The sequence below is a fragment of the Hoplias malabaricus genome, chromosome 15, assembly GCF_029633855.1.
Source record: "Hoplias malabaricus isolate fHopMal1 chromosome 15, fHopMal1.hap1, whole genome shotgun sequence".
NCBI classification, from domain to species: Eukaryota; Metazoa; Chordata; class Actinopteri; order Characiformes; family Erythrinidae; genus Hoplias; species Hoplias malabaricus.
The window spans coordinates 1,586,687-1,596,094 of record NC_089814.1 but is presented as its reverse complement, the minus strand read 5'-3'; positions in this window follow the sequence as shown (position 1 = coordinate 1,596,094).

Sequence of the window (9,408 nt, the reverse complement as noted above, 5' to 3'; positions counted from 1 at the left end):
AGGACAGTACTATCAATCAGTGATCCAGTCAAGATTTCAGTCAGAGGTGTGTTACAGATTCAGTTTCTTCACAAACGGTTGACTGAAAATATACTAAAATGGTCAGCAGGGTCCACTTCACCTCTACCCTGTGTCTGGTGACATCACACCACACCCTTAATGTGGATCTTGTGGGTGGTGAGCTCACACAATCTCACAAACTGCTCTTTTGGGCTGAGACCAGCCAGTTTCTGTGGTCTGTCCAACAATCAGGTGCTCACCGTTAGAGACAACCTGGCTGGTCTGGCTCCAGGGGAGGTCCCATTCACCCTCTCCTGGGCAGAGTACATACTGTTCTTTCTGTACTTTTCACAGGTGTGTTTTTTGGATTGCATTTCCTCTGAAGACATTCAGAGGTGTACACTGACTGACACAAGTTCATATGTTAATTATATTATTTGTACTGTCAATTATATATCTGTACATATATTTTATTTCTTACACCTCTTCCCTTCTTTAACAAGTAACTATTTACATTCAGATAAAGAAGAATGCCTTTGTTTCATTCTCATCTCAATGAAATCTGGTCTTAAAGTCTTAGAATAGTTAACTCATTGCTAACAGGGTGTCGTCATTTCTGGCTGACAGTTCGCGCGCTCAGTTTGTTTGTTTGCTTGCTGCTGTTTAGTACTGTTCCTAAGCTCTTTACTTAAAGTCTTTACTGCTAATACCTTGTTAACTTATCCTTATTAGTTGTGCTTAGTGTTAGTTGTACACTGTTAATACCACTAACATTTTATTATTGTTGTTTTCATATTAATAACTTCTCTCAATTAATAACTCCTTCTCTCCTGATTATGGCGACCGCGGAGGAGCGATCTCTCTCCAGGCTCAGCACGGAGCTCGAGCAGTTGGGCCGCCGAATTCAGCGGCCGTTGGCACGCCAGCTCCTCCATCGCGACGGCTCCCCGGGACGGCCATCTTCACTCCAGCCCCGAGCTGGGAGCGTCAGCGTGAGCGTGGGAAGCCGAGGTCGTCTCCCCCTCTACCGCAGCCAGTCTTCACCTCTACTAACCAGTTTGAGGTGCTCAGCTCCTGGCCCTCACCTGCTCCGGAACCGGCACCGAGAACTAAACAGGGCAGTGTTCTTATCATCGGTTACTCTATAGTCAGACATTTAAGAGTCTCAGGCACAAAGAGTAACGCTACTGTGTCCTGTCTTCCAGGTGCTCGTGTCCTGGATGTTGCCAGGCGACTTACCTCGGCGCTGCGGCAGCGTGAGGATCTCGGCACCGTCGTTCTCCACGTGGGGACGAACGACACTTCCGCCCGCCGCAGCGAGGTCCTGAAGGAGCACTACCGTTTGCTTCTGGATACCGCTCGGAAGAAGACGGAGGCCAGGATCGTCGTCTCCGGCCCCTACCCACCTACAGACGAGGACGTGAGGCGTACAGCAGGCTCTTCGCACTCCACTCCTGGCTCCGGGTTTGGTGTGGCACTGTCGGCGTGGACTACGTCGACCACTGGGAGTGTTTTCGGGAACGTCCTGCCCTCTACCGCCGGGATGGGCTTCACCCTAGTCATCTAGGTTCTGCAGTTCTCTCTGGGAACATCGAGGATGTTCTTCGCCAGGCTTGACTAACCCCACCCACCAGCACAAACCAGGCAAGTAGATTACACAGCAAACAGGTAAGTGATTTTAAGGATACACTTACAGATAATGGCCATTTGTTTGCCCATAGTAAGGGTATATCTACAAAGCTTGCTTTAAGAAATATAAAAATTTGTTACAGTATCAAGACTGTGTCTGTCCCCCGAATCAAACTTAAACCCAGAAAATATCAAACAGCGTGCCCCAATAACCTAATCACTATTAAACCATCAGAAACAGAGGGTAGTATTATCCCCACAGACCTAAAGTTTGGCCTACTCAATATAAGAGCACTTAACTCTAAAGCAGTCATTATACATGGATCAGAAACTTGATGTTTTATGCCTTAGTGAAACTTGGGTCAGAAATGATGAATATTTAGCACTAAATCAAGCCACTCCTACAGGCTATAAATATGTACACAGCCCCAGACTGACAGGCAAAGGGGGTGGATTATGTATAATTTACAAAAATAATTTAATTATTAACCAAAAACATGGTTACAACTGTACTTCCTTCGAAATTATGTACATTAACATAATTAACCCCGCTACAAATAAGAACACTATCTCCTTATTAAACATTTATAGACCACCAGGGCCCTATTCAGAATTTATAAAAGAATTTGGTGAACTAGCTGCTAATTTAGCAGTGTCCTGTGATAAGTTAATAATTGTAGGAGACTTTAACATTCATTTTGAGAAAAGTGATGATCCCCTAAAAAAGGTGTTCACATCAATCTTAGATTCTGTTGGTTTCACACAAAATGTGTCAGGTCCTACTCATTATTGTAATCACACACTAGACTTGGTTTTGACCCTGGGCACGAACATAAAAAACCTAAATACACTCCCTCAGTCTTCCACGGTCTCAGGCCACTACCTAATTTCATATGAACTGAGTTTAGATATTAAAAAATGTACATGCCCACATTATTATCTAAAGCGCTCACTAACCCCATCTACAGCCCCTAAATTTTGTCAGGCTTGGTAAACAACAGAGACGCTCGCGGGTGTTTAACAAAAAGAGCTTTACTTTCAGGATGTGCAAAGCACACCGTAGAGAGAAGACAATTACAACAAAAGGGGCAATCCAAAGAATAGTGAGGGACAGGCTAGGGTCAGACACACGAAGTAGTAAATGGTAGCAGTCCGTAATCCAAAACACAGAGTCCAGAGAAACGTAAGCAAGGGTCATACACGGGTAGGCTTTCAGAGATAAGGGTCGCTCGGTACGTAACATGAGTTAGCAATACTTCGCAAAGAGTGAAGGTAAGAGTCCGGGTTTATATGGAGAGTGAGTGATTAAGGTAAAACCGAAACAGCTGTGAATCAGAACTCAGGTGACTTGGATCGTGTGAGAGGAGTTCTATTGGCTGTTGATGTCAGGTGACCATCAGCTGAATCCTGGGAGTTGAAGTTCTCTGAGTCTCTCCCAGTGTCAAGTATAGAAGTGTCCTGATCAGAGGGAGGAAGCGAGACGTCCGCCGCTACAGGCGTGACAAATTTACTGAAAACATCACTGATTTATTGACCTCAGTCAGTAGTCCAGCAGACCCACTGGAGCTGGACAGACTAACGGACTACTTAGATAACACTCTTCGTCAACTTTAGATAGTGTAGCACCGCTTAAGCGTAAAAAGCTACAACAGGAAAAACTTGCTCCCTGGTATAATGAAGAAACACTCACCCTAAAACAAACCGTAAGGAAATTAGAGCGGAAATGGCGGTCGACTAAACTGGAAGTATTTCACTGTGCCTGGAAAGACAGCCTTATCCAATATAGAAGGGCACTCGTCAATGCACGTTCAGCATATCTGTCCTCACTGATTGAAAATAATAAACACAATCCTAGAGCACTCTTTAATGTAATCTCTAAACTTACAAGCAATCGGGCAGCTACTGATCCACAGATCCCAGCCATTCACACCAGCAATGCTTTTATGGACTTTTTTAACAATAAGATTGAAAATATTAGACAAACAATAAATACCATATTACTAAATCCAGCCTGTCTGTCATCTGGTGTGGATGATATAGAACAAAACATAGAAGAAAGACTAGAGAACTTTGACTCACTACCACAGCTAGAACTGGAGAAAATCATCTACTCGTCAAATTGTATGACCTGCACACTTGATGCAATACCAACAAAACTATTTAAAGAAGTATTACCAGTCATAATCAATCCCATTTTAACAATCATAAATTCGTCCCTTAGTCTAGGTCACATACCCAAAGCATTTAAACTAGCAGTTATTAAACCCCTGATCAAAAAACCGAATCTTGATCCTAGTGTACTATCCAATTACAGACCCATCTCTAACCTTCCCTTCATATCTAAGATCTTAGAAAAAGTTGTGGCCCAACAACTTAGGTCATGCTTGCATAAGAATAACATATATGAAAAATTTCAATCTGGTTTTAGGCCACACCATAGCACCGAAACAGCTTTAGTTAAGATAACAAACGACCTTCTTCTCGCCTCTGATCGAGGCTGCGTATCCATGCTAGTTCTACTAGACCTCAGTGCAGCTTTCGATACAATTGATCATACTATTCTGCTAGAAAGATTAAAAAACATGGTTGGAATAACAGGAACAGCCCTATCATGGTTTAAGTCTTACCTCACAGATCGCTATCAGTTTGTAAACGTAAATAATGTTTCTTCTACTCATACAAAAATGAGATTTGGAGTTCCCCAAGGCTCCATTTTAGGACCTTTACTATTCATATTACACATGCTGCCACTGGGCAGAGTTATTAGCAGGCATGGCATTACCTTCCACAGTTATGCAGATGACACACAGTTATACATATCAGCCAAACCAGATGACAAACCTACACTAAAGAAAATGGAGGACTGTGTTAAAGAAGTGAAGCATTGGATGTCATACAATTTCCTTCTGCTAAACAGGGACAAAACCGAGGTTCTCCTTCTAGGTCCAAAACCTGCTATAAATAAGGTATCAGACTTAATACATAATTTTGACTTCCCTGTTCTCCCTAGCTCATCAGCTAAAAATCTGGGTGTTATAATTGATTCAGATCTATCATTTGATCAGCATATAGGTAACATTACAAGAACAGCTTTCCTACATCTTCGGAACCTCGCTAAGTTAAGAAATTCCTTATCCCTCCCAGATGCAGAAAAATTTGTTCACGCTTTTATTACATCAAGATTAGATTATTGCAATGCACTTTTATCAGGATGCTCCAGCAGAAACTTGAGTAAACTCCAGTTAATTCAAAATGCTGCAGCCAGGGTCCTCACTAAAACTAGATAATTTGATCATATCAGCCCAGTATTATCGGCCCTTCACTGGCTTCCAGTTAAATTCCGTAATGATTACAAAATTCTTTTACTCACGTATAAATCCTTACATGGTCTCGCCCCTGAATACTTGCAAGACCTCATCACACACTATGAACCACCAAGATTACTCAGATCTCAGGGCGCCGGCCTCTTACTAGTAGAGGTAGAGTAGAAGTAGAGTACCCAGAATTCATAAGACTTCAGCGGGGGGGAAAGCCTTCTCCTACAAAGCCCCTCAGCTCAGGACCAATCTTCCAGCTAGTGTTCGGGACGCAGACACAGTCACTATGTTTAGGTCTAGGCTCAAAACACATTTGTTCAGTTTAGCCTTTGGCAACTAACCTCTGTCTAGTTTAAGGTTGTCATTTCAGGAACTCATGGACATGGAGAATCAGGGTAAACCTGGATGATGTGCTCACAATTTCTCTTGCTTGGAACGAAGGATGTCTTTGCCTGAGCTCCTTCTGGTTTCCCTACTCCCAGTCTGTTACAGTCAGATCCGTCACCACACTAAAAAAATATTCACATGGTCTTATTCTCTGCTGCACTCAACTAAATTAACTGCTTCCCTTTACTGTTTTCTGAGAGAATGGTGGCCCACTGATGGAAGATTGTTTGCTGGATTCTCCTGCAGACCAGACCAGACCAGACCAGCTGCTCACCTTATTATTATTATTATTATTATGTAGCATAATGACACTTCATTGGTGATCATTTAAAATTCAATCTATAGTTTGATCAGAGGAGGATGGGTCCCCTTTGTGAGTCTTGGTTCCTCCCAAGGTTTCTTCCTCCAGCCTCGAGGGAGTTTTTCCTTGCCACTGTCGCCTTCCGCTTGCTCGCATTGGGCTTTGATTTAAATGTCCTGTTTTGAAACTGTGAAGCTGCTTTGTGACAACGTCAGTTGTAAAAAGCGCTATACAAATAAATTTGATTTGATTTGATTTGATTCATTGTGACCACAATTTCAAAAATGTAGTCATCGACAGAGAAAGTGTTTTTTCCATCACATATACTTCATTTACCAGGTTTTCCCAGTCATCTATTACAGGAGGATCAGGAGTCAGCCACGTCCTGGTTATGACATTTTTTATGACATTCAGATTAATAAAATGCCCCACAAATATTTCAACTAACCCATAATGTTAGGGATATCTCTCCAAGAACAGTGTATCAAAACCCAAAGGTAATCCTAAATTAAATGTTTTCCAGTTTTTAATGCAATTCTGTACAAAAGATGTTTCATTTTCATGCACTCCCAAAATATAAGCCAATGGCCAGCCTCCTGAACCCCACATAGTCTCTGACATATTTGGCTTTCTCCAGGTTTTTGCTTTGGTTTAATACAAAAACTAATTACACACTTCCACTTAAATTCCCTTGAGTTATATATGAAGTGATACATTTTCATTGAAGCTCACATATCCTAAGCCATATCCTTCATTGTTTTCTCAAAGTAAAGTCACAGCTGAAGGTAATGATAAAAGTCTTGATTTTCAAGGTTGTAAATTTTTTTAACAAACTGAATATATCTCAACTTGCCTTTTTCCACAATACTGCAATATGCTGTTATACCTTTGGTCAATCGCAAATTTAAACATGTGTCAGATTTGGTGTTTCCCTCCTTTCTTTTCTGTTCCCCTTTTGATTTCATTTGATTCTCATTCTCTTTCTCTGTTCTGTGTTTTGTTTACATTCTACATGTTTTTTGTGATTTCCTTTGTGACTTTGTACGTTCTCTGTTAATAAATGTCTGTGTGTTTACCTCCTTTTCCTCGTTCCTTGTGACACTCTATTACCTAGATATTGGGTGTGAACTCAGTGTCATAGACGCACCAGCTAATTTAATAGTTTTTCTCAAATTATATTGCCTTATTATTTTAATCCAACATTTTAGTTGTGTTTCTATCAGAGGATTCTCTACAATGTCAACATTTTGAACTAATTCAGTGTTTCCTATTAGCGCCTGTGTAGGAGGATCTTTTATCAATAATGATTCATCCATCTTGCTCGATAATCAGGATTGCAGGATTGGAGAGAATTAGAGTCTTATTTGGGCTGAAATGTAGTATTTATCCAGATTTGGTCGAGCCATATCTCTTTAGACTTTTGGGAGCTGTAAAGTCTGAAATTTTATTCTTAGTTTTCTTCCCTGCCTCATAAACCTGGAAATGATCTTATCCCATTCAGAAACAGCATTAGGAGGAATTTTAAAAGGGAGAGCGTGCCACAGAGAAAACATGGATGTATGTTCATCTTTATGACTTCAACCTGGTCCTTAATACCAAGAAATGAAGTCAAGCCCCATCTTTGAATATCTGTTTTAATATTTGCAGTAAGAGGCCCCAAAATTTACCTCTGACAATTTAGAATGATCATTAGGTAAGGTAATACTGAGTGATGTTCCAGGAGTTCCAATTTTGCACGATAAACGCACTGTGACTGAAGATCATCTGTTATTACTCCACAAATTACAAGTAACCAAGCACTGCACTTACAAGACAGAGGTGGTGTGTCTAGACTTTTTCAACCAATGGGGAACAGATTCATTTTTTTAATTTGTGGATTTTATTTTGAACAGAGTAAAGAGTTATGGCTTAGTGATTACATTATATACTTTCTGTTTTGTAAACAAAAGAAAGCTGCAAGCATACCAGGAAGATGCTACGACTGTGAGGTGTCTGTGACTATGTTCAACTCGTTGACAGTTTATACACTTATCTGACATTACATTATTTAAAAATGTAGACACACTGACAGGTCAAATGACCGTTTCAGCTGCTGTAGGTCTGTATCTACAGTTGGATGAACTGGTTCTGTGGAGAGTCTAATGGGAATGGGTCAGTGAATGGTCAGTGCGTTAGTGAATAGAGCTGTATTTTTGACAGTGAAAAATACAAGATTGTACATATAATACAAATAATTTGTGTGTGTGTCTTACGCCTGTCTGATTCAGGAGCTTCATTCTCAGTCCTCAGTTTGCTCAGTAGTCTAATGGCAGTGTGTCCATATCTGCTGGTGTCCATCATACTGGGAATGAAATGCTACAGAGCTCGAGGTAAGAGCTCACACTCTTCATGTTTTTCTGTAAAGCTCTAAAGAACCACTAAAAGGAACTGAGTAGGTGTGTTACACGCCATCAGCCTTCAGACATTGCTGCATTAAACCTACACTGAATCCTGACGTTATGTTCATCATTGTGTATTTCACAGCTAAACCAGATGAGATCATTACATGAGGCCTGACAGATGCTGGAGCATCTTACCACTGCTGACAACCACATTTATATTTTTATTTCCACTCCTCTGTGCGAAAAGCTCCTTCAACTGAAACTTATACACATCATAGGCCTTTTCTCACTTCCATTAATAACGTACAAAATTATTTTCCTATTTTAATAACCGTGTGCCTTGCTTATATTATTATATTCATAGCATAATGTAACAAACAATGCTCTATTCTATTTGTAAAAAGCTAAGGCAGTGGCAGTGTTAAACAAGAGTTTTCACAAATGTATTAATGTATTTGTAAATGGATCAATTTACATTTGAGAAGCTAAAACTGATCATTGTTAATTAGTGTGATTAATCATTTATTCACTGTTATTGTTGTTAATGGTGTTTTTCATATGGTGTGTTTCCTGTTCTACTCAGGGTTAGTTTTTTATTTTATAAAAAAATGCTGAACTGTATTAATAAGTGTAAAGACTCTTTACTGTGTCTAAACTGAATAAATGAGTTGTTTATGGTATTTCAATCTTTAGTTAATAACTCTCTACTGTTTTAAAACCAGTAGCAGCTTTTTGTCACGCCTTCGTCCTGTCATGTCTGTTGTCCCCGGCCATGTGCTTTTAGCACATGGCTATGTTTTGTTTATGTCCTTGTCTCCGCCCTCGTCCCGCCTCTGTTCCGCCGCCTCGTCTGTCATTTGTTAACCCGTCCCCTCGTTATCTGTCCAGGTGTGTCTCGTTTGTGTTAGTATTTAAGCCCTCTTGACTCGTGTCCTGTTTGTCGTTCATTCACATTTCTCGTTTCTCCTCTGTCATGTCGGTCATGTTATTTGTCTGTCTCCGTAGTTTCCCTCGTCGTCGTTTCGTTCCCCAGTCTAGTCTGTCTCTGTGATAGTTTCGTTTCATTTCTTGTGTTATGGTTTCCTTTGTAGCTTGTCTTTGTTTTGTCATACATTTTGTTATTAAATACCCTCCGTGTTTTAGCAAATGCGTCCGCCTCAGTCAGTCCGCTCCGTGATTCCTGACACTTTTCAGCATCAGACGTTACCGTCTCACTCTTGTTCATGAGATCAAGGCAAACTGACAGCAATTACTTACACACTGTAGTTTTTAAAAAATAGTCTATTTAAAAACTTTGTTAATATGATAGAGAGAAATCTCAAGTCTACATGAGTCACTCAGTCATCGGAACACATCTTGGAGTATGATGATCTACTCTCTCTGACTTTACATC